Raw genomic sequence first — 26160 nt, forward strand, 5'->3', positions numbered from 1 at the left:
GCCCGCCGAGCTCCACGAGCAGCGCCGAACTCCGCCGCCGTTCCGCATCCTGCGCAAAGCCGCCAGCACGGCCACTCACCTTCTGTGAACACGTTTGAGAAGGAACTGCAGATGCTGGAAAAATCGAAGGTGGACAAAAATGCTTCGAGAAACTCAGCGGATGAGAAATGCAAGGATTGCACGAGGCTGCCTCACCCGCTGAGTTTCTCCAGCATTTTTGTCCACCTTCTGTGAACACGTGATTTGATGCCTGCCATCCGGGGGGCGGATGGGGGCGGGATCCATGTGTACACGTGATAGATGTGGCCCGCCATCCTCTCACAGACATGTGTCCCGGCCCCTATGCAGAACAAGGTTGCCCACCCCTGGGGTAGATTAAGGTGCAAAAGGAGGAAGGTTAAAGGGAAAGTTGCTGCCCACAGCTGAGAATCATTCTCAATAATTAATCTGCTCACCCTGGTCACTCCCTCTTCTCCCCTCTCCCATCAGGCAAGGGGGACATAAGTATGAACACACACACCTGCAGATTCATGGACAGTTTCTTCCCTGCTGTTATCAATAAACAATTGACAATAGGTGCAGGAGTAGGCCATTCGGCCCTTCGAGCCAGCACCGCCATTCAATGTGATCATGGCTGATCATCCACAATCAGTACCCCGTTCCTGCCTTCTCCCCATATCCCCTGACTCCGCTAACTTTAACTCTATCTAACACTATCTTGAAAGCATCCAGAGAATTGGCCTCCACTGCCTTTTGAGGCAGAGAATTCCACAGATTCACAACTCTCTGGGTGAAAACGTTTTTCCTCATCTCCATTCTAAATGGCCAACCCCTTATTTTTAAACTGTGGCCCCCGGTTCTGGACTCCCCCAACATCAGGCAACATCTGGCAACTGAACTGTCCTACCACAACTTAGAGAGCGTTCCTGAGCTACTATCTGCCTGATTAGAGACCCTCAGAATGTCTTTAGACACGAAGTGCTGGAGGAACTCAGCGGGACAGGCAGTATCTCTGGAGAGAAGGAATAGGTGACGTTTCGGGTCGAGACCCTTCTTCAGACTAGCCTTTAATCGGACTTTACTGATTTTACTTTGCACAAGGTTAATTCTCGGGATGGCGGGACTGTCATATGCTGAGAGAATGGAGCAGCTGGGCTTGTACACTCTGGAGTTTAGACGGATGAGAGGGGATCTCCTTTGATCTCATAGTAGGATCTCATAGCTCTCGGGGCTTGTGGAGTCAAGGGATATGGGGAGAAGGCAGGCACAGGTTATTGATACGGGACGATCAGCCATGATCACAATGAATGGCGGTACTGGCACGAAGGGCTGAATGGCCTACTCCCGCACCTAATTTCTATATTTCTATGTTTCTATGTTCCTCCAACATCGGGAACAAGTTTCCTACCTCTAGTGTGTCCAAGCCCTTAACAATCTTATATGTTTCTATGAAACATATAAGATTGTTAAAGGCTCGGACACACTAGAGGCAGGAAACATGTTCCCGATGTTGGAGGATTTCCGATGTAAGCCATTTAGAACGGAGACAAGGAAACACTTTTTCTCACAGAGAGTGGTGAGTCTGTGGAATTCTCTGCCTCAGAGGGCGGTGGAGGCAGGTTCTCTGGATGCTTTCAAGAGAGAGCTAGATTGGGCTCTTAAAAATAGCGGAGTCAGGGGATATGGGAAGAAGGCAGGAACGGGGTACTGATTAGGGATGATCAGCCATGATCACATTGAATGGCGGTGCTGGCTCGAAGGGCCGAATGGCCTACTCCTGCGTCTATTGTCTATTGTCTATTGTCTAAACGTTATTCCATTTATCATGTATCTGTACGCTGTGGTTGGCTCGATTATAACCCTGTATAGTCTTTCCGCTGCCTGGTTAGAACGCAACAAAAGCTTTTCCCTGTTCCTTGATACACGTGACAATAAACTAAACTAGCTCTGACCTGGTAGTAGATAAAGAAAAGGCAACTTTCCCCAGATAATAATTAAAAAGACACAATAACATGTATGAATTATTAGATGCAAGTAACTACACACATGTATTATTTTCTCTACAAATCAGAGTACAGGAAGCCATCCCCTGCATTTGAACTGAAGTTTTTGACAAAAATATTCCATAGAATTTGCCCGAGGAAAATCTGGCAAACATAAATGGCCCTCACGTCTCAAAATTACCAGTTTATATGAACTTATCTCTCAGTGTGATGGAACGAATGCCTATACATCAACAGTAAGCATCTTAACGTCTCAGTAAGGGCTGATCAAAGAGCTTTCGGAAACTCTTGATTTTATCTGAAACACATGGTTTAGATCTTTCAGAGATGCTTAACATCTGAGCAATCACTTTCCACCATCTCAATCAACGGAAAAATATTCTGAGTGAAAGCTCTTATCATGAGCGCGACATCTCGTCACATTTACAGCATTCCGTTTATGATACACTCAGGGCAAATATACTGTAGCCGGCCTAATTGTTCAGAAGCAGGACAAATAAGAAAATATTGTTTGTGTAGGAAGTCAAGTCAAGTTTATTGGTCACATACACATACGAGATGTGCGGTGAAATGAAAAGTGGCAATGCTCGCGAACTTTTGTGCAAAAAACAAACAAACTACAAACAAACGACCAACAAACAAAAGGTACTGCAGATGCTGGTTTGAACCGAAGATAGACACACAAAGTGCTGGAGTAACTCAGCGGGACAGGCGGCATCTCTGGAGAGAAGGAATGGGCGACGTTTCGGGTCGAGACCCTTCTTCAGACTGAGAGTCAGGGGAGAGGGAACTGAGAGATATAGATGGTGATGTAGAGAGAGTATAGAACATATGAACGAACGGTAGGTATGCAGACAATATTGCGTGCAGAATAAACTAACTGGAGCCAAATGTGTGTGAAATGAAAGGCGAGCGTGTTTTTAGACGATTTCTCGACTAAAGGTCAGTCAAGGTGTTTTGAAGTTAATAAAATAAACTTGAAATGCAGTTTGTTTCCTGTTGTTCGCCAGAACATATAAAAATGTAATTTTCCCCACAGCATCTGACTGGGGAATAGGCAGGCAAGGATAATTAGAAACAAGGAACTTCAAATGCTGGTTTACAAAAGAAGACACAAAGTGCTGGAGTAACTCGGCAGTGAGGCAGCGTGTCAGGAGAACATGGATAGGCAACATTTTGTGTCGGGACCATTCTTCACACTGATTAGTCATAGAGTCAAAGCGTAATACAGTGTGGGAACAGGCCCATCGGCCCAACTTGCCCACACCGGCCAACGTGTCCCAGATACACGCGTCCCACCTGCCTGCATTTGGTCCATATCCCTCCAAACCTGTCCTGTCCATGTACCTGTCCAACTGTTTCTTAAACGTCGGGATAGTCCCAACCTCAACTATTTCCTCTGGCAGCTTGTTCCAAACACCCCAGCGGTATGAACATTGACTTCTCCATTTTCAGGTAGTCCTTACTTTCTCCCTCCTTCCTCTCCCCTTCCCAGCTCTCCCACAAGCCTATTGTCTCCTGGGTATCATTTCGGATCGAAACCCTTCTTCAGACTGGTGACGACAAAGTAATATTCTGAGTAGCTCAATGATAGCAGCTCGGTAAAGCCATCACAGGTCAGAGACTCCATGATGGGGAGTGGGTCTGGGAACACTTTTATGTTGAGGGGAAATTTAAGGTGAGGGGGGAAAGATTTAATGGCAACCTGAGGGGTAACTTGTTCACACAAAGGGTAGTGGGTGTATGGAACGAGTTGCCAGATGAGGTCGTTGAGGCAGTTACTATCGCGACGTTTAATATTTAGGCAGGTACACGGATAGGAGAGGTTTAGAGGGTTATGGGCCAAATGCAGGCAGGTGGGACTAGCGTAGATGGGTCAGTGTGGGCAAGTTGGGCTGAAGGGCCTGTTTCCACGCTATGGTGTCAAATATGTAACTGACGGTAATTTCAACATCAAGAAAACAAAAACCATGTGAAAATCAACCATTTAAAAAAATATTTTTTCTTGGAGCTGTTCTATCAAGGCTAGGGCTAAATAATGTAATCAGATCAGGGTAAACATGTGGGTGGCTTAAAGCTTCATAATTCCTTCTTCAGAAATCCCAATTACAAACACGATCCAACAATCCTGGAAACAAACACAGGGTCGCACTCAATTGCAAGATCAACCGACGATATTCACCATCCAACCCGGCGCAAAGAGCACTTGGGTAGACACAAAACGCTGGAGGAACTCAGAGGGACAGGCAGCATCCCTGGGGAGATGGAATGGGTGACGTTTCGGGTCGAGACCCTACTTCAGACCTCTTGTATGGATCAAGAATGCAGGGGGCTAATGGGCACTGTAGAAACCGTCCACACATGACAATAAAGGATGGATCTATCTATCTATCTATCTATCTATCTATCTATCTATCTATCTATCTATCTATCTATCTATCTATCTATCTATCTATCTATCTATCTATCTATCTATCTATCTATCTATCTATCTATCTATCTATCTATCTATCTATCTATCTATCTATCTATCTATCTATCTATCTATCTATCTATCTATCTATCTATCTATCTATCTATCTATCTCCTGCCTCAAGGAAGAGAATTTTCTTCAAAAATAAGAAAAAGCTGGGTGACCCACTGCTTCACAGTGCCTGGGATTCAAATCTCAGGTGCTGTCTGTGTGGAGTTTGCAAGCCCCCATTTAAAACTGTGTGGGTTTTCACCGGGTGCTCCACTTTCCTCCCACACCCCAAACATTTATGGGTTTGTACATTAATTGGCTTCTGCAAAAATTGCCCCTGGTGTGTGGGCAGTGGATGAGATAGTGAGATAATGCGGGAACTAACGTGGAGGGTAGATCGACGGTTGACGTGGACACGGTGGGCCGAAGGGCCAGTTTCCATGCCATTTCTCTAAAGTAAACCTTCACTGGAATTTAGAAGGATGAGAGGGTATCTCATGGAAACATATAAAATCCTTCAAGGATTGGACAGGCTAGATGCAGGGAAAATGTTCCCGGTGTTGGGGGAGTCCAGAACCAGGGGTCACACAGTTTTAAGAATAAGGGGTTAGGCCGTTTAGGACTGAGTTGAGGAAAAACGTCTTCACCCAGAGAGTTGTGAATCTGTGGAATTCTCTGCCACAGAAGGCAGTGGAGGCCAATTCCATTAGAACGGAGACGAAGAAACACTTTTTCTCACAGAGAGTGGTGAGTCTGTGGAATTCTCTGCCTCAGAGGGCGGTGGAGGCGGGCTCTCTGGATGCTTTCAAGAGAGAGCTAGATAGGGCTCTTAAAAATAGCGGAGTCAGGGGATATGGGGAGAAGGCAGGAACGGGGTACTGATTGGGGATGATCAGCCATGATCACATTGAATGGCGGTGCTGGCATGAAGGGCGGAATGGCCTACTCCTGCAGCTATTGTCTATTGTCTAATTCACTGGAAGTTTTCAAGAGGGAGTTAGATTTAGCTCTTAGGGTTAAAGGAATCAAGGGATATGGGGAAAAAGCAGGAACGGGGTACTGATTTTAGATTATCAGCCATGATCATATTGAATGGCGGTGCTGGCCGGAAGGGCTGAATGGCCTACTCCTGCACCTCTTTTTATATGTTTCTATGTTTTCTAAAATAAACTAAATAAGTGTGGGCTGTAGAATACAATACAATGAAGGACAGGGTGTAGTTGCCTTCAATAAACTGTAAACCCAGACATTATTGCACTATCTATAATGATGAATAAATATCGAGCCAAACTATTATGGAGACAGGTGACAGATTTTCCCAAGGCCCCAACTGGAACTAGGATTGTTAGCACAATAAAATATATTTATTTTGCTGTAAAGAATCTGCACATTCCCAAGGCTGTGAATGGAGATTGTATACAATGTAATGCCTTTCTTTAGGCAGCATTGTAAGTCGTTTGATGAAGTATTTCTATGATGTCCAATAGACTAAAATGGGTGCAAGGGCTGCTACAAGAGAAAATGAGATGAGCAGCAATTTGAATGGTAATTTCTGATTTCATCACTTCTGGCTGTCTGCCTTCCACAGCCTCCAATCTTATCATTTCCCTTGCCAGAGTGAGCAGCAGCGGAAATTGGAGGAACAGCACCTCATATTCCGCCTGGGGACCTTGCGTCCGGATGGCATTAACATTGAATTCTCACAATTTTGCTAGCCCTTGCTGTCTCCTCCCCTTCCTTAACCCTCTAGCTGTCTCCTCCCACCCTCCTATCCGCCCGCCCTCGGGCTCCTCCTCCTCCCCTTTTCCTTCCTTCTCCCCCCCCCCCATCAGTCTGAAGAAGGGTTTCGTCCCGAAACGTCGCCTATTTCCTTCGCTCCATAGATGCTGCTGCTGCCCGCTGAGTTTCTCCAGCAATTTTGTGTACCTTCTTATCATTTCCCAGCCCCGTTTTACCTCCTCCCCAAAATCCACAAACACAAACCATGGCTTCTGCCTGCTCCTGTCCCAGGGAAATGATTTCCACTTTCCTCGACTCCATCCTATTCCCCCCTCTCCCCCCCCCCGGACTAATCTCTCCTGACCAATGTCCAAGATACATCACCTGCCCTTCGTTTCTTTAATGACTTCCACTTTCCGAGCCCCCACTCCCTCATCTTTACTATGGACCTTCAGTCACTCAACGCCTCCATCCCCCCACCAAGAAGGCCTCAAAGCCCTCCGTTTCTTCCTCGTCCGCAGAACCATACAACTTCCCTCTACTCTGCCGGGCGGAGCTGGTCAACACCCTCAACAACTTCTCCTTTGACTCCTCCCACTCCCTCCAAGTCCAGTTCGTAGCTACGGGTACCCGCATGGGCCCCAGCTACGCCTGCCTCTTTGCAGGGTACGTTGAACAATCCCTGTTCCAGGTGTACACTGGCCCTATCCCCGCACTCTACCTCCACTCTACGCTACATTGACGACTGCATCAGTGCTACCTCCTGCACCCATGCAGAACTCATGGACATCATCAACTTCACCACCAATTTTCACCCTGCACTCAAATTCACTTGGACCATCTCCGACACCTCCCTCCCCTTTCTTGATCTCACAGTCCCCATCACAGGAAATAAACTAGTGACTGACATCTATTACAAACCCACTGGCCCCCATATCTATCTTGACTACACTTCTTCCCACCCTGCGACAGATAGCACAATGGGCTAAGAGTTCGGCTGGCGACCGGAAGGTAGCCGGTTCAAATCCCGCTTGGAGTGCATACTGTCGTTGTGTCCTTGGGCAAGACACTTCACCCACCTTTGCCTGTGTGTAATGGAATGTAATTACGGCGGCAGGCGCGGGCACACCGCGACGCCCTGTGTCTCCCTTTCAAGGGAGATGCTAAAAATGCATTTCGTTGTCTCTGTACTGTACACTGACAATGACAATAAATTGAATCATTTCATTTCATTTCATTTCATTTCATTTCATTTTTTTTTGCTTCCTGCAAAGACTCTGTCCCCTACTCCCAATTCCTCCGTCTACGCAGCATCTGCGCCCAAGTATTGCGTACAGTTTTGGTCTCCAAATCTGAGGAAGGACATTATTGCCATAGAGGGAGTGCAGAGAAGGTTCACCAGACTGTCAGGACTGTCTTATGAAGAAAGACTGGATAGACTTGGTTTATACTCTCTAGAATTTAGGAGATTGAGAGGGGATCTTATAGAAACTTACAAAATTCTTAAGGGTTGGACAGGCTAGATGCAGGAAGATTGTTCCCGATGTTGGGGAAAGTCCAGGACAAGGGGTCACAGCTTAAGGATAAGGGGGAAATCCTTTAAAACCGAGATGAGAAGAACTTTTTTCACACACAGAGTGGTGAATCTCTGGAACTCTCTGCCGCAGAGGGTAGTTGAGGCCAGTTCATTGGCTATATTTAAGAGAGAGTTAGATGTGGCCCTTGTGGCTAAGGGGATCAGGGGGTATGGAGAGAAGGCAGGCACGGGATACTGAGTTGGATGATCAGCCATGATCATATTGAATGGCGGTGCAGGCTCGAAGGGCCGAATGGCCTACTCCTGCACCTAATTTCTATGTTTCTATGTTTCTATGTGTTCCATACTAGAACATCCGAGATGTCCTCATGCTTTAGGGAACGTCATAGATGAGGCACTCTCTCTCCCGTCATAGGTGAGGCCCTCACTCGTGTCTCCTCGGTACCCCACAGCTCGGCCCTTGCTCTCCCTCCCCCTAGTCACAACAGAGACAGAGTCCCCCTAGTCCTTACCTTCCACCCCATCAGCCGTCGCAAACAACACATAATGCTCTGACGTTTCCACCACCTCCAACGGGGTCCCACCACTAGTCACATCTTCCCATCTCCGCCCCTTTCCGCCTTCCACAGAGACCGTTCTCTCCACAACTCCCTGGTTAACTCACCCCTTCCCACCCAAACCACCCCCCTCGCCAGCTACCTTTCCCTGCAACCGCAGAAGATGCAACACCTGTCGCTGTACCTCCTCCCTCGACTCTGTCCAGGGACCCCCCCGACAGTCCTTTGAGGCAGAGGTTCACTTGCACCTCCTCCAACCTCATCTACTGTATCCGTTGTTCAAGATGTGGACTCTTATACATCGGCGAGACCAAACGTAGACTGGGCGATCGTTTCACGGGACACCTTCACTCAGCCCGGCTGAACCTACCTGATCTCCCGGTTGCTAAACACTTTAATTCTCCTTCCCATTCCCACACAGACCTTTCTGTCCTCAGTCTCCTCCATTATCAGAGTGAGGCTAAACGCAAATTGGAGGGACAGCATCTCATATTCCGCTTGGACAGCTTACAGCCCAGTGGTATGAATATTGATTTCTCTAACGTCAGGTAGCCCCGGCATTCCCTCTCCCTCTATCCCTCCCCCACCCAAGTCGCACCAGCTTCTCGTTTTCACCCAACAAACAGCTGACAGTGGCCTGTTTCCTGTATCATCGTTACTGTTTTGCATATCTTTCATTCATCGTTCTCTATATCTCTCGTTTCCCTTATCCCGAACCAGTCTGAAGGAGGGTCTCGAACCGAAACGTCGCCCAGTCCTTCTCTCCAGAGACGCTGCCTGTCCCGCTGAGTTACCCCAGCTTCGTGTGTCTGTCTTCAGACTAAAATGGATTGCTGTCGATCGCATGTTCTCAACAAGAGACAAAAGAATCACAAGAGGAGAGAAGTAGAGCGTGTTGCTCCTGGGATCAAATATCAGAACTGTTCTTGCTTGCTATAACAACCGCATGCTGTGTGGCCAGCCGCGAATGATTATTCCCACCATTTAAGGCCTCCAGACACCTCCGCCACCATCAGCAAGAGATTTCTGTAGGATGACCCGAAGGTCATAAGGTCACAAGTGATAGGAACAGAATTAGGGCCATTCGGCCCATCAAGTCTACGCTGACAATCAATCATGGCTGATTTATCTCTCCCTCCGAACCCCATTCTCCTGCCTTCTCCCCATAACCCCTGACACCCGTACTAATCAAGCATCTATCTATCTATCTCTGCCTTAAAAGTATCCACTGACTTGGCCTCCACAGCCTTCTGTGGCAAAGAATTCCACCCTCTGACTAAAGAGATTGCTCCTCACCTTCCTTATGGCCCTGTCCCACGGTACGAGTTAATTCCAAGAGCTCTCCCGAGTTTAAAAAAAAAATCAAACTCGTGGTAAGCACGTAGAATGAACGTAGCGGGTACGTCGGAGCTCGGGGACGTTACGTCTCTTAGCGGCTTGTAGTGCTAACGGCAGGTGCTCGGGAAGACTCATGAAAAATTTTCAACATCTTGAAAAATGTCCACGAGAGCCCCGAGTACTTACGAGCGGCCATTACCGTAAATCTCCGAGTTTAAATCGGGGAAACTCTGGGAGAATTCTTGAATTACCTCATACAGTGGGACAGGGCTTTAAAGGAACGTCCTTTCATTCAGAGGCTATGACCTCTGGTCTAAGACTCTCCCACTAGTGGAAACATCCTCTCTACATCCACTTTATCCAAGCCTTCACTATTCTGATTGTTTCAATGAGGTCCCCCCCTCAACCTTCGAAACTCCAGCGGATACAGGCCCAGTGCCGTCAAACGCTCATCATATGTTAACCAAAGAGAACATGGCAATTGCACTGTGCAGTACAGGCTTGGATAGAGTGGATGTGGATAAGATGTTTCCACTAGTGGGAGAGTCTAGGAATAGAGCAGTCTAGGAACAGTCTCAGAATTAAAGGACGTTCCTTTAGGAAGGAGATGAGGAGAAATGTATTTCGTCAGAGGGTGGTGAATCTGTGGAATTCTTTGCCACAGAAGGCTGTGGAGGCCAAGTCAATGGATATTTTTAAAGCAGAGATAGATACATTTTTGCTCAGTACGGGTGTCAGGTGTTATGGGGTTGAGAGGGAAATATAGATCAGCCATGATTGAAAGGCGGAGTAGACGTGATGGGCCGAATGGCCTAAATCTGTTCTTTTCACTTTTGAACAGTAGTGCAGCACAGTGGTGCAGCTTGCAGCTGCGGCCTCACAGCTCCAGCTACATTTGTGCAAACCTGACTCCGGTGCAGTCTGTGTGGAGTTTGCATGTTCTCCTTTCGACTGCATGAGGTTCCACTTTTTCTTTCCTTCACAAGGAGCTTTCATTCAATGAATCACAAATACAGGGAAATGAAAAAAAATCAGGGCTGCCATTGGCAGTTTGCAAACAACCATCGATCAGTTATCAAATTATCTTATCTACAATACACCCCCGGACACCAGCGTTCACTGGATGCAGGAGTAGGCCATTCGGCCCTTCAAGCCAGCACCGCCATTCAACGTGATCATGGCTGATCATCCCCAATCAGTACCCCGTTCCTGGCATCTCCCCGTATCCCCTGACTCCGCTATATTTAAGAGCCCTATCCAGCTCTCTCTTGAAAGCATCCAGAGAACCTGCCTCCATCGCTCTCGGAGGCAGAGAATTCCACAGACTCACAACTCTCTGTGAGAAAAAAGTGTTTCCTCGTCTCCGTTCTAAATGGCTTACCCCTTGTTCTTAAACTGCGGCCCCTGGTTCTGGACTCCCCCAACATCGGGAACATGCCTCTGGCGTGTCCAAATCCTTAACAAATCTTGTATGTTTCAATAAGATTCCCTCTCATCCTTCTAAACTCCAGAGTGTACCAGCCCCTCTGCTTTATTCTCTCAGCATATGACAGTCCCGCCATCCCGGGAATTAGCCTTGTAAACCTACGCTGCACTCCCTCAATAGCAAGAATGTCCCTCCTCAAATTAGGGGACCAAAACTGCACACAATATTCCAGGTGTGGTCTCACTAGGGCCCTGTACAAATGCAGAAGGACCTCTTTGCTCCTACACTCTCCCCGTGGACATGGCCTGCTCCCTCTCTAGGGACACGCGGGCACGGACGCAGGCAGGGACGTGTGCCCGGAAGAGGGGCAGGCAGTCGACGCCAAGTGTTCCGATTTGCTCCCACATACCATGCAGCGCGGTAAGTGAAATGGCCGGAAGGTGGACACAAAATGGTGGAGTAACCCAGCGGGACAGGCAGTATAGGTCATAGGTCATAGGCCTGTGGCCTATGCTGCTTGTCCCGCTGAGTTTCTCCAGCATTTTGTGTCCACTGAAGCATCTCTGGAGAGAAGGAATGGGTCGGGTCGAGACTCTTGTTCACACTTGTTCAAGTGAAAAGGGCCAACTGAGAATTGACCGCATCAGATTCAGATTCAGATTCAATTTTAATTGTCATTGTCAGTGTACAGTACGGAGACAACGAAATGCATTTAGCATCTCCCTGGAAGAGCGACATAGCAAACGATTTGAATAAATAATAATAAGTGTCCAGGGGGGGGTGGTGATTGGCAGTCACCGAGGTACGTTGTCGTCGGAAAGAAGCTGTTCCTCGACCTGCTGGTTCGGCAACGGAGAGACCTGTAGCGCCTCCCGGATGGTAGGAGGGTAAACAGTACATGGTTGGGGTGAGAGCAGTCCTTGGCGATGCTGAGCGCCCTCCGCAGACAGCGCTTGCTTTGGACAGACTCAATGGAGGGGAGCGAGGAACCGGTGATGCGTTGGGCAATTTTCACCACCCTCTGCAATGCCTTCCGGTTGGAGACAGAGCAGTTGCCATACCATACTGTGATGCAGTTGGTAAGGATGCTCTCGATGGTGCAGCGGTAGAAGTTCACCAGGATCTGAGGAGACAGATGGACCTTCTTCAGTCTCCTCAGGAAGAAGAGACGCTGGTGAGCCTTCTTGATCAGAGTAGAGGTATTGTGGGTCCAAGAGAGGTCATCGGAGATGTTGATGATTGGCCGAATGTGTGGGAATTGGTGGGAATGTGGGGGGAATGTGGGATTAGCGACGGGCACCAGCTATTTAAACTATTACACTTATTTTCACGGAGAAACTCAGCTGGTGAAGCAGCATCTATGGAGCGAAGGAAATAGGCAACGTTTCGGCCCGAAACGTTGCCTATTTCCTTCGCTCCATAGATGCTGCCGCACCCGCTGAGTTTCTCCAGCATTTTTGTCTACCTTTCGATTTTCCAGCATCTGCAGTTCCTTCTTAAACCCTTTCATCGTTTTACCACAAAGCATGATAAATCTCAAAGATTAACACAACATGCTGGAGTAACTCGGCGGGTTGGGCAGCACCTCTGCAGAAAAGGAATAGGTGACGTTTTGGAGTCGAGATGTCGCGACGCCTTTCTTGAGGTAAATCTCAACACACGTTTTGGCTTTCAATATTGCACAGTTTGTTCTTGAGTTTACCTATTTCGGGAGATTATAATGTATATTTTTAATTAAATATATTTGGACATAGGTAGCCAGAGCAAAAAAAAAGAATGAGTTGGTGTTTTTGTTCCGTCGTCCTGCTGCAGTGCAAAGAATGATGGGAGCAGTCACTTACTCCACTTGATGGTGCCATTCAATTTTCTGTTCTGAGGAGTGTGGACATCAGTTTCCACAAATCTCTACATTCCCTCGTGATAACAAGAACACTCATCTATATTCAGTGACAGGGATAACTGTGGCAATGCAATTTATTCAGTCAGTTCCCTTTCTATTTGTAAACATCTATTGAGAAATAGCTTCATATTTTTATATTGGATGTTTTCAAGGCAGAGATAGACAGATTTGTGATTAGTGGCAGGGGTTATGGGGAGAAGGCAGGATTGAATGGCAGAGTAGACTTGATGGGCTGAATGGCCTCATTCGGCTCCTATCACTTGTGAACTTATGAACAGGAACAGGCCCTTCAGCCTGCAATGTCAAAAGGTCATAAGGTCAAGTCAAGTCACGTTTTATTCGTCACGTGCACATAAAGTGCAAGTGAAATGAATTTGCCAGCAGCGGTACAATGATAAAGAACACACAATCTACATTACTAAATCTCTGATCTTGACCGCATTTGGCCGACTGTGCTGCGATTTCCGAGAGAACGCTGCCACCTACGGCCGTCATTTTTGGCCATCTCGCTCAGAAGCCCCCCCCCCCCTCCGCCGTATGAGTGCGGAGGATTTTTTCCATCGATGAAAAATTAGAGAGATATTAATGTTTTTACAAACTTCCCCATTCTCTCTGCTGCCCCCGTTGGCGGCAGGGGGAGGGACTATAAAACCAGGAAGTGTCGTGCCTCACTCAGTCTCTGACAGACCCAGGAAGTGAGAGGGTCACGGCTCTCTGAGCTGCGAGTAACATTGAATGCACGTCTACTCCACGGTGAGTCCCCTCGATGTGGCTGTAAAGTGGCTGCAGCCCCTTTTTAACACAAAATGTTCACAAAATGAATTTTGGTTGTCGGGTGGTTGCAGCCCAATTGTTTGCCTTGGCTTGGCTTTTAAAATTGTTGCAACCGTTGGATGCCTGCCCAAGCATTAATACGGCCCACAATGTCTATACTAGCCCTCTGGAAACCAGTGCCTTTGGCCCGCAACACCCATACTAGTGCAACAGACAGCTCCCCCCACTGGCGAACAGTATTGGAATGGGTGGAGAGGTGGAACATTGCGTTGGTGACCAGCCCTCCCGTGTGATGCTGGGACCCAATGGGTCCCACTTAGTCTAGCACACAATAAAAATTTAACACAAACATCCACCACAGCATTCTTCACTGTGGTGGAAGGCACAAAATTTGGTCAGTCCTCTTCCATTTTCAGGTCATAAGGAATAGGAGTAGAGTTAGGTAATTCGGCCCAACAAGTCTATTTCGCCATTCAATCATGGCTGATCTATCTCTCCCTCCGAACCCCATTCTCCTGCCTTCTCCCCATAACTCTGACACCTGTACTAATCAAGAATCTATCTACCTCGGCCTTAAAAATATCCACTGAAATGTGTGATGAAGCTGATGCCAAGTTAAACTAAACTTCTCCTTCCTCACGGGATCTGTGTCCCTCCATTTCCTGCAAATCCTTGCGCCTTTCTGAAAACCTCTTACATGCATGCTACCCGAACCATGTACCTACCTGAATCAGGGGTCACAGTTTGAGAATAAGGGGTAGACCATTTAGAACGGAGATGAGGAAAAACCTTTTCGCCCAGAGAGTTGTGAGTCTGTGGAATTCTCTGCCTCAGAAGGCAGTGGAGGCCAATTCTCTGGATACTTTCAAGAGAGAGTTGGATAGGGCTCTTAAAGATAGCGGAGTCAAGGGATATGGGGAGAAGGCAGGAAGGGGGATACTGATTATGGATGATCAGCCATGATCACATTGAATGGCGGTGCTGGCTCGATAGGTACTCCTGCACCTATTTCTAGCATCTGCCTGCACCACCACCTCTGGCAGCACGTTGCAGGCAGACGGATGGCACACAGCTCCATAAGCCAGGCTGGAACAACAGGAGAGAACAAAGCTGGAAACACTAACCGCAGGAAAGAGCAAGCAGTGAGCCACAAAAAAGACCAGTCGCATTTTGGACAGAATGCAGGAGGTTTAAATAAAAAAGCCAAATTGTATTTGGCCATTGCAACGCACGAAACGCTGCAGCCGGAGCGTCGGACCACTTGGAAGGATTGCTTGTGGATTGATGAAGTGAATCGAATAGGTTCCTGAATAATAGCATTGTAAAGATGCAGGGACTGTTGGATCTGTTCCCATTGGAAAGGCAAATGTCAAGAGAAGGACAAGGCCATTTCTATGACTTCAGCTGCAGCATCCCTTGGCTGTATTGTTACCGTTCTTGATTATTGAGTGAATTCTCACCATCTAGTTACATAGAAACATAGAAACATAGAAAATAGGTGCAGGCACTTTGAGCCTGCGCCCGCCATTCAATATGATCATGGCTCAGTATCCCGTGCCTGCCTTCTCTCCATACCCCCTGATCCCTTTAGCCACAAGGGTCACATCTAACTCCCTCTTAAATATAGCCAATGAACTGGCCTCAACTACCTCTTGTTCCAGAGATTCACCACTCTCTGTGTGAAAAATGTTTTTCTCATCTCGGTCCTAAAAGACTCCCATGCCGTGCCATGCAGTCAGAACTGCTGATGCTCCCTTTGGTGCAGGCCACAGAGTGGTACAGCAAGGAAACAAGGCCCTTCAGCCCAACTTGTACCATGCCGAGCTAGGTGCTCCATCCATCCGTGCAACCGCCACTTGCCGCATTTTGCCAATGACCCTCTGCACCTTTCCCATCCATTCCCGTCCAAGGGTCTTTTAAAGGTAGACATAAAATGTGGGAGTAACAATGTCATGCCTTAAATCTATGTCATCTGGCTGCTGATCATCCCCCCCTGGGTAAACGAGGTGCATTCACTCTGTCGATTCCTCTCTTGCCCTTATATACTACTATAAGATCACCTCTTCATGCCCCCCGTACTCCAAGGAATCAAATCCTTGCTTCCAATCTCACCTCACAGCTCAGGCCCTTGGGTCCTTGCAACACCCTCATAAATTGGCTTACGGCTGCCCGGTTAGCACGCAACAAAAGCTCTTCATTGTACCTTGACACGCGTGACAATGAACTAAACTGAACACAATAAATATGTCCAAGAAAGAACTGCAGATGCTGGAAAAATCAAAGGTATCAATAGATGTTGCCTCACCCGCAATAAATATGTCGGAAGGAACTGCAGATGCTGGTTTAAACTGATGGTAGACACAAAAAGCTGGAGTAACTCAGCGGGACAGGCAGCGTCTCTTGAGAGAAGGCAGAGGTGATGATTCGGATTGAGGGTGAAGATGAATAAGGGTTTCGACCCGAAATATCGCCTATTCCTTTTCTCCAGAGAAGCTGCCTGACCCGAGTTAAACTAAATAACTCTTCTATGCACTATTCCCAGCGTTGAAACGTTTTCTCTTTACAGAGATATAACATATAACATATAACAATTACAGCACGGAAAACAGGCCATCTCGGCCCTACAAGTCCGTGCCGAACAACTTTTTTTTCCCCTTAGTCCCACCTGCCTGCACTCATGCTATAACCCTCCATTCCCTTCTCATCCATATGCCTATCCAATTTATTTTTAAATGATACCAATGAACCTGCCTCCACCACTTCCACTGGAAGCTCATTCCACACCGCTACCACTCTCTGAGTAAAGAAGTTCCCCCTTATATTACCCCTAAACTTCTGTCCCTTAATTCTGAAGTCATGTCCTCTTGTTTGAATCCTCCCTATTCTCAAAGGGAAAAGCTTGTCCACATCAACTCTGTCTATCCCTCTCATCATTTTAAAGACCTCTATCAAGTCCCCCCTTAACCTTCTGCGCTCCAGAGAATAAAGACCTAACTTATTCAACCTATCTTTGTAACTTAGTTGCTGAAACCCAGGCAACATTCTAGTAAATCTCCTCTGTACTCTCTCTATTTTGTTGACATCCTTCCTATAATTGGGCGACCAAAATTGTACACCATACTCCAGAATTGGTCTCACCAATGCCTTGTACAATTTTAACATTACATCCCAGCTTCTATACTCAATATATTTAACATTTAACATATAACATCATTTAACATTTTTTTATTCTACTGCTTATTTTCTTGTGCAACCAAAATGAACAAGTGGACATTCAAGAAGATATATTCCAACCAATTTAAACCTTCGATAAAAAACTATTCTCAGTTGTGGCACATGTGGCAGCAGTCTTGCCTCAGATATAAAATGGTCCTGGACTCCTGGGTTCAGGCCAATCCAGAGAGCTTATTTAGACTGGCTTCACAGTTGAATACCATGGGAATGTTTCACTTGGATAATATGTCAAACCAAAGCTCCCTTTAGTTTAGTTTATTTTAGTTTAGTTCAGTTTAGAGATACAGCGTGGAAGCAGGCCCTTCGGCCCACCGAGTCTGCACCGACCAGCGATCCCCGCACATTAACACTATCCTACGCACACCAGGGACAACGTTTACATTTATACCAAGCCACAGAATCCACAGAACATGTACGGCTTTGGAGCGCGGGAGGAAACCAAAGATCTCGGAGAAAACCCATGCAGGTCACGGGGAGAGCGTACAAACTCTGTACAAACAAGCACCCGCAGTCGGGATCGAACCCAGGTCTCCGGCGCTGAAAGGCAGCAACTCTACCGCTGCACCACCGTACCATCCCCTCTTTCTTGAGAAACTCCAAAGACATTAATTGCTATTTTATCCACGCTCTGGGCAGCGGGGGAGGGGAGGGGGGGGGGGGGGGCGGTGACCCTTCATTAGAATCGGAAAAGTGCGAAACCAGGGAAACCTTGAGTGGGGTGCAAAGTCTCCAGAGGTTTCCGTTCATTTTTCCTAAGTGGGACAGGGGCATTACACTAGTCCCACCTGCCTGCATTTGGCTGGTATCCCTCCAAACCTATCCTATCCATGTACCTGTCGAAACGTTTCGTAAACGCTTGTTTTTGTGTTCTTTTGTGTCTAAACGATGTACCTACATTGACTGTTAAACCAAGTGAAACCTTTATATCGTCATTATCATTGACAAATTCCTTTTGAAAAGGTCCTATGACAACGCAACAGTGCCTTTGCGGACAATACTCTCATCAGAACGCACTGCATTTCCGCGTAGCACCGCCATTCACAGGATATCTTGCCGCAGCGATCAGTGGCTTCAACACCATGAGCAATATATCCAATTAGCTTGCTGTTAAGGAACAGGCCACTTAAAGCTACATCGGATGTACATGTTTATTCCTTATCTGATCTATCCAATGAGATTTCCCCCAAACTACATGCAGAGTATGTGACCGTGAAACACAACGTCCTGTTGCGAGAAATCCTAAAAGGAAAATGCAATTCTGGGGCTTAAATTGCACAAGATGACAGTTTATTGAGCAAACATATTAGAATTCTGCAGCAATTATGCATTATGTGAAGATGCTTCATTTCTGAGTGCCATTTAAGTGCCTACAATTGAGAAAGATCAAGTTCCATGCTGTTTTATAACACTTAAAATATCTTTGCCAGCTACAATCTTATTTTTATTTAGCAGGTGTATTTTGTGGGGTTTTTTGTTCACAGATAGATGTTACATGAACTATCATTTAAGATAATTAAATGTGTTGGGTAGTCTGAAGAAGGGTCTCGACACGAAACGTCACCTATTCCTTCGCTCCATAGATAGCTGCCTCACCCGCTGAGTTTCTCCAGCATTTTTGTCTACCTACCATTTAAGATCCAGTCACATTGGCGATATGACATGGTTTCTATTATTTTTCCTAACGATATACTCGTACATTATGATGCTTCAGTGGGAGGTGCAATGAATTTTTAGAACCAAAATTGTTAAATATTCATGAATTCCTTACAAACCACTGTGTTAAGAAGCAGAAGGGGGGCTAAGGATAGGAGCAATGAAGAGATAGTGACAGATATAGAGGCTGTACGGTGGCGCAGCGGTAGAGTTGCTGCCTTACAGCACCAGGGACCCAGGTTCAATCCTGACCACGGGTGCTGTCCGCATGGAGTTTGTACCTTCTCCCCGTGACTTGCGTAGGTTTTCTCCGGGATCTCCGTTTTTCTTCCACACGTACAGATTTGTAGGTGAATCGGCTTGATCTAATTGTAAATTGTCCCTGATGTGTGTGGGGTAGTATTAAGGGCCTGACCCACTATACGAGGTCATTCAAGAGTTGCCCCGAGTTTTCCCCTGATTCGAACTCGGAGAATGTCCGTAGCGGGTCCGTAGGAGTTCGTGGATGTGTCGTAGCGGCTCGTACGAGTAAAAAGTAACAGTTTTTTTCATCACGAGTATTTTTTTCACAGTGTTGAAAAAACGTCACGAGTTTACCGGATTTCCAGAGTACCTTCCGTTACTCGTACGAGACATCAACAAACTCCTACGGACCCGCTACGGACATTCTCCGTGTTCGAATCAGGGGAAAACTCGGGAGAACTCTCGAATGACCTCGTACAGTGGGACAGGCCCTATAGTGTGCGGGGATCGCTGGTCAGCGCGAACTCGGTGGGCCGAAGGGCCTGTTTCCCCGCTGTATCTTTAAAACTAAACTAAACATGACAAAGTTATGAGGAGTAATGCCCCTGTCCCACTTTGAGGAAGCCTGAACGGAAACCTGTGGAGACTTTGGGCCCCACCCAAGGTTTCTGTGCGGTTTCCTAAGTGGGACGGGGGCATTAGACTTCTTCCACAGTCCCACAAAAACAAATATAAACCGTGTGGTAAATAAAATCCCAGAGCAAATTCTGCTGCTGATCCAGTCGTCATGGAAGCAGTGAAGAGGTAAAAGATTGAGCAAACAATTAAAACAGAATGCTCCATGAAACTTCATTGTGAATGGAACCGTTCTGCTAGGCTGGCCGCAGCAATGGGTAACATGCTGCACACATCTCGGATGCAGATTTATCTTGAAAAGTCAATTGGTAAAACAACTACTTTCATAATCTGCAACATATCTCAATCCTTTATCTTTTTAGGATTAAGTAAATTTTTACATATCTCATGCATTGTTGGCCAACACTGTGCCTGGCAGAACGCTTGTGAAAGTGGTCATAGGGTCATAGAAACATAGAAAATGGGTGCAGGAGGAGGCCATTCGGCCCTTCGAGCCAGCACCGCCATTCATTGCGATCATGGCTGATCGTCCCCTATCACTAACCCGTGCCTGCCCTCTCCCCATATCCCTTGACTCCACTAGCCCCTAGAGTTCTATCTAACTCTCTCTTAAATCCATCCAGTGACTTGGCCTCCACTGCCCTCTGTGGCAGGGAATTCCACAAATTCACAACTCTCTAGGTGAAAACGTTTTTTCTCACCTCAGTCTTAAATGGCCTCCCCTTTATTCTAAGACTGTGGCCCCTGGTTCTGGAATCGCCCAACACTGGGGACACGGGTCATAAGGAATAGGAGTCGAATTAGGCCATTCGGCCCATCAAGTCTACTCCACCATTCAATCATGGCTGATCTATCTCCCCCTCCTAACCCCATTCTCCTGCCTTCTCCCCATAGCCTCTGACAGCCGTACTAATCAAGAGATGGCCTATTGCTGTGCAGGAAGGAACAGCAAATGCAGGTTTAGATAGACCGAAAAAGTTGGAGTAACTCAGCGGGACAGGCAGCATCTCTGGAGAAAGGAATAAGTGACGTTTCGGGTCGAGACCCTTCTTCAGGCTCTCTCGACCCGAAACGTCACCTAATCCTTCTCTCCAGAGATGCTGTCTCACCCGCTGAGTTACACCAGCTTGTTGTGTCTATCAAGGGCTATTGCTGTTCTGTTCCACGTTACAAAGCAATATGCACAATATTGAGGCAGCAGTAGTCAGCGGTGGTTCATTTGCAAGCTTGTATCAGACGGACGTGGGCACAAGTCCAGAATCACGTGGCATTTTTGTGCTGTATGACATGCTGCATTATTGAAGCCTTTCAAGTAAGGACACCCTCTTTGAGAACGGCACGGTGGCGCAGCGGTAGAGTTGCTGCCTTACAGCGCTTGTAGCACCAGAGACACGGGTTCGATCCCAACCATGGTTGCCGACTGTACAGAGTTTGTACGTTCTCTCCCCGTGACCTGCGTGGGTTTTCTCCGATATCTTTAGTCTCCACAAAGACATACAGGTATGTAGGTTAATGGGCTTGGTATAAATGTAAATTGTCCCCGCTGTGTGTGTTTACTTAGTGCTAGAGTGCGTGGATCATCGCTGGTCGGTGTGGACTCGGTGGGCCGAAGGGCGTGTTTCCGCGCTATATCTCTAAACTAAACTAAACTAAAAACTAAGTAAGAGGTTTTGCCAGTTCCTATCTCTCCTCTCAGCTGGAGATCCCACAACACTGTTCTGAACAAGAGCAAGGCTGGCTGAATAAACATTTATCCTTCAAACAAACATCTGTAAAAAAGAAAACACAAAGTGGTGGAGCAACCCAGCGGGTCAGGCATCATTTCCCAGATGAGATACTGACCCGCTGAGGTACTCCAGCATTCGTGGTTTACTTTGGTGAAAAAGCATCCGCAGTTACTTGTCTTTTCACCCGTAAAGTCAAATCTGAGCATCACCATCATCATCTATGCACCTTGTGTGTCTGGTTTTCACAGAGGGCTGTCTGGTTTGCTACATAATACATTTTCTACATAACAAGAAGGTAAAGCCCCTGTCCCACTTACGTGTCCTTGGCACTCTAATTACGTAACCTCGTCTGGAGCGCGTGCTGTCATTTGAAGATAGACACAAATGCTGGAGTAACTCAGCGGGACCGGCAGCATCCCTGGAGAGAAGCAATGGGTGATGTTTCGGGTCGAGGACCTTCTTCAGTCTGAAAAGGAGGGTCTTGACCCGAAACGTTACCCATTGCTTCTCTCCAGAGAGGCTGCCGGTCCCGCTGAGTTACTCCTGCATTTGTGTCTATCTTCAATTTTCTTGGCCCCGCTCTGGGTGTAGAAGTGGGGCGGATCCGGACCGCAACGGCCGTGAGCTCCAGGCCGAGCTCGCCGATCGTTTGCCTGCTTCTGCTGCTGTTGGAGGTGAGACGTTGCGTCGCGCCAGGATCTTGGGCCTGTCCCACTTTGGCCGTCAGTTACACGACTGGCCGTTGGCGCTCGAAGATTTTGTTCACTACAAACATTTCGGAGCCTCGCGCGATGTCGTGCACAACTCCATACCCCAGTGGGACCGGCCCCGCATGGCCATACGATGCCCGTGCGCCTCAACGCGACCACGAGGTCGCATAATTTGCGTGCCAAAGACACGTAAGTGGGACAGGCCCTTTAACTGTGTGGGAAAGAACTGCAGATGCCAGATGGGACAATGAAATTCTTACTTGCTGCAGCACAACTGAATATATAAACGTAGTACATAACGGGGGAAGAGAAGAAAAAGAAAAAAAATCAATAAATAACAAATATAGTGCAAATAACAAATAATAATATAGTCTTTTGCAGTTCAGAGCTCAGAGCTTATTTGTTGTTGTGTTTAATAGCCTGTAGGGAGGAAGCTGGTCCTGATCCTGGACGTTACAGCTTTCAGGCTCCTGTACCTCCAGGGCCTGTCCCGCTTGGGCGTCATTTGCGCGTAATTTACGCGTCATCATTCATGCATCTCGGCGCACGACACACGCATTGTGTCGTGCATGTGAAGCGTGCGTGGTCCGCATTATGCGCGCGTGGTGACGCAGGCAGTGACGCACGGTCGCGCGCGGCGCCCCAGGATTTTGGTACGTACGAAATCTTCGCGAGCCATCAGGCCCTTTCTTATGTTTCTATAAGATCCCCCCTCATCCTTCTAAACTCCAGTGAATACAAGCCTAGTCTTTTCAATCTTTCCTCATATGACAGTCCCGCCACCCCAGGGATCAATCTCGTGAACCTACGCTGCACTGCCTCAATCACAAGGATGTCCTTCCTCAAATTAGGAGACCAAAACTGTACACAATACTCCAGATGTGGTCTCACCAGAGCCCTATACAACTGCAGAAGAAACTCTCTTGGCAGTATTTCAATTAAGTTTTTCATTCTTTAGGTAGTTAAGCCCCTGTCCCACTTAGGAAACCTGAACGGAAACCTCTGGAGACTTTGCGCCCCACCCAAGGTTTCCGTGCGGTTCCCGGAGGTTTTTGTCAGTCTCCCTAATGATCGAAAGTGGTTTCCGCTTCTTCTATGTTCCGGCGATTATTTCAAAAAGGTGGTTGCCGGAGGTTGCAGGTGGTTGCCGGAGGTTGCAGGTGGTTGCCGGAAGTTGCAGGTAGTGGAAGGTAAGACCTCCACAAGGCCTTACCTTCCACTACCTGCAACCTCCGGCAACCACCTTCAACTAGCATCACAACCGGCTTCCACTAAAAAATTACCGATGTTTAAAACGGCAACCTATTTTTAGTCGCGACCGGTTTTGAATATTTTGAAATAATCGCCGGAACATAGAAGAAGCGGGAACCACTTCCGACCATTAGGGAGACTGACAAAAACCGTCGGGAACCGCACGGAAACCTTGGGTGGGGCGCAAAGTCTCCAGAGGTTTCCTTTCAGGTTTCCTAAGTGGGACAGGGACATTACTTTCAAACCTAACACAAGATGCTATTTTTATAAATGTTGTTTCTCCACCAAAATATATGCGATGTATTTTATGATAAAATGGGTAGGAAGAAACTGCTGATCCTGGTTTAAACCAAGATAGATGCAAAAAGGTGGAGTAACTCAGCGGGACTGGCAGCATCTCTGGAGAGAATGAATCCAGGGTCGAGATCCTTCTTCAGATTCTTTCATGATAACAGCTCTAAGATTAATTGCCTTTAGGTATTCATCCAAAACCGTAACTCTTTGGCTAATCTCCTTGTCTTGCACACAAGTAGCACGCTGGGGAGATGATCGGAATGAGTGGGGGTCTCGCAGTCCTTCAGATAGATCCTGGGATTCACTGGGATCATAGACTCGTCTGTACTTAATCTCAATACGTCCGTCTCAATACAGTAAAAATCTATTCTTCATCAATCTTAAATTATTAGTTTTAGTTTTTAGTTTTGGAGATTTAGTTTTAGGTATACAGCGCGAAAACAGGCCCTTCGGCCCATCGAGTCCACGCCGACCAGCGATCCCCGCACATTAACATTATCCTACACTAGGGATCATTTTCACATTTATGCCAAGCCAATTAATCTACAAACCTGTACGAAGATCTCGGTGAAAACCCACGCAGGTCACGGGGAGAAAGTACAAACTCCGCGCAGACCAGCACCCGTAGACCAGGATGGAAACTGGGACTCGGGCAATGTAAAGGGCCGGTCCCACTTGGACGACCTAATCCACGAGTTTAGAAGACCCTAGACCAGTTGAAAGGTGTTACAGAGAAAGGTTGAACAAGTTAGGGCTTTATTCTTTGGAGCGCAGAAGGTTAAGGGGGGACTTGATAGAGGTTTTTAAAATGATGAGAGGGATAGACAGAGTTGACGTGGAAAAGCTTTTCCCACTGAGAGTAGGGAAGATTCAAACAAGGGGACATGACTTGAGAATTAAGGGACTGATGTTTAGGGGTAACATGAGGGGGAACTTCTTTACTCAGAGAGTGGTGGTTGTGTGGAATGAGCTTCCAGTGAAGGTGGTGGAGGCAGGTTCGATTTTATCATTTAAAAATAAATTGGATAGTTATATGGACGGGAAGGGAATGGAGGGTTATGGTCTGAGCGCAGGTATATGGGACTAGGGGAGAATACGTGTTCGGCACGGACTAGAAGGGTCGAGATGGCCTGTTTCCGTGCTGTAATTGTTATACGGTTATATTATATGGAAATAAATGTCAAGGTCGTGTTGACTCGCCTATTTCTACGACCTCCTACGACCCCCCTCGACCTCAGTCTTCCACACCTAAGACCAACTACGACTAGCTACGAGTGGAAAATGATCACATGATAAAATGATGTCATGTTTGCATTTTTTTCTCGGGCCAGTTACCGACCTACGACCTACCATCACGATCTACAACGACCTACCTACGAGTAAAAAGTATCATTTTTTTTTCCATTCCGACCTTTTTTACTCGTGGACATTTTTTATCAGGCTAGAAAAAAACGTTGCGACCTACTTGAGGCCACGAGTACGCGGAGACCACTCACGAGCATGAGGAAGAGTTACGAAGACCATAGAGGGAGTGCAGAGAAGGTTCACCAGACTGATTCCTGGGATGTCAGGACTGTCTTATGAAGAAAGACTGGATAGACTTGGTTTATACTCGCTAGAATTTAGGAGATTGAGCGGGGATCTTATAGAAACTTACAAAATTCTTAAGGGGTTGGACAGGCTAGATGCAGGAAGATTGTTCCCGATGTTGGGGAAGTCCAGGACAAGGGGTCACAGCTTAAGGATAAGGGGGAAATCCTTTAAAACCGAGATGAGGAGAGCTTTTTTCACACAGAGAGTGGTGAATCTCTGGAACTCTCTGCCACAGAGGGTAGTTGAGGCCAGTTCATTGGCTATATTTAAGAGGGAGTTAGATGTGGCCCTTGTGGCCAAGGGGATCAGAGGGTATGGAGAGAAGGCAGGTAACGGGGATACTGAGTTGGTTGATCAGCCATGATCATATTGAATGGCGGTGCAGGCTCGAAGGACCGAATGGCCTACTCCTGCACCTAATTTCTATGTTTCTAAGACCTCCTACGACCTCGTGGCGACCATGCTGCGAGTATGAGTCAAGGGCAAACTCGGCAGAGGTCGCCAATTAGGTCGTGAAAGTGGGACAGGGGCTCAAGCGCTGTAAGGCAGCAAATCTACCTCTGCGCCACCGTGTCGCCCATAAATAGACAAGGATATATAATTTTTTCTTGGGGGAGAGTTCGACTCTCAGTTTTGGGTCTGTCATTCTGCTTGACAAAATGGTTCCCCAAAATCACCCTGAATATCTTATAAGTGACTGTGGGGTCACGTTCCCCTGGCCATCACTCCCTCACAAGCGGAAGAAATATTCTTCTTATCTACTTCCTAGTTTCCTTTCAAAATCCTTGAAATCCTCACTTAAAATCTCTCCCTTAACCCCTCCACATTCCAGGAACAGATGACACATCTCATGCTAAAGAGCCTTCAGTGAACAACCAAGATTTAATTAAATAAGCAGGAATTAAAAAAAAAAGTTTCCACTACTTGACTTAGCTTTTCTTTCATCAAGATTAATGCTTAGAGTTTCCTTGACAGCACTATTGGTGTAGAGAGGATGTTTCTATGAATGGGAGAATCTGGGACCACAGGTCATAGCCTAAGAATAAAGGGACGTACATTTAGAAAGGAGATGAGGAGAGATTTCTCAAGAGGGTGGTGAAT

At 47.0% G+C, this 26160-nt stretch overlaps 1 protein-coding gene across 1 annotated transcript in view; it reads right to left on the minus strand.

The window, feature by feature from the left end:
* Positions 1–26160, minus strand: part of macrod2 (mono-ADP ribosylhydrolase 2) — a 1271393-nt gene that overhangs the window by 709955 nt on the left and 535278 nt on the right. The gene's annotated exons all lie outside the window — the stretch shown is intronic.

The sequence above is a fragment of the Leucoraja erinacea genome, chromosome 8, assembly GCF_028641065.1.
Source record: "Leucoraja erinacea ecotype New England chromosome 8, Leri_hhj_1, whole genome shotgun sequence".
NCBI lineage: Eukaryota > Metazoa > Chordata > Chondrichthyes > Rajiformes > Rajidae > Leucoraja > Leucoraja erinaceus.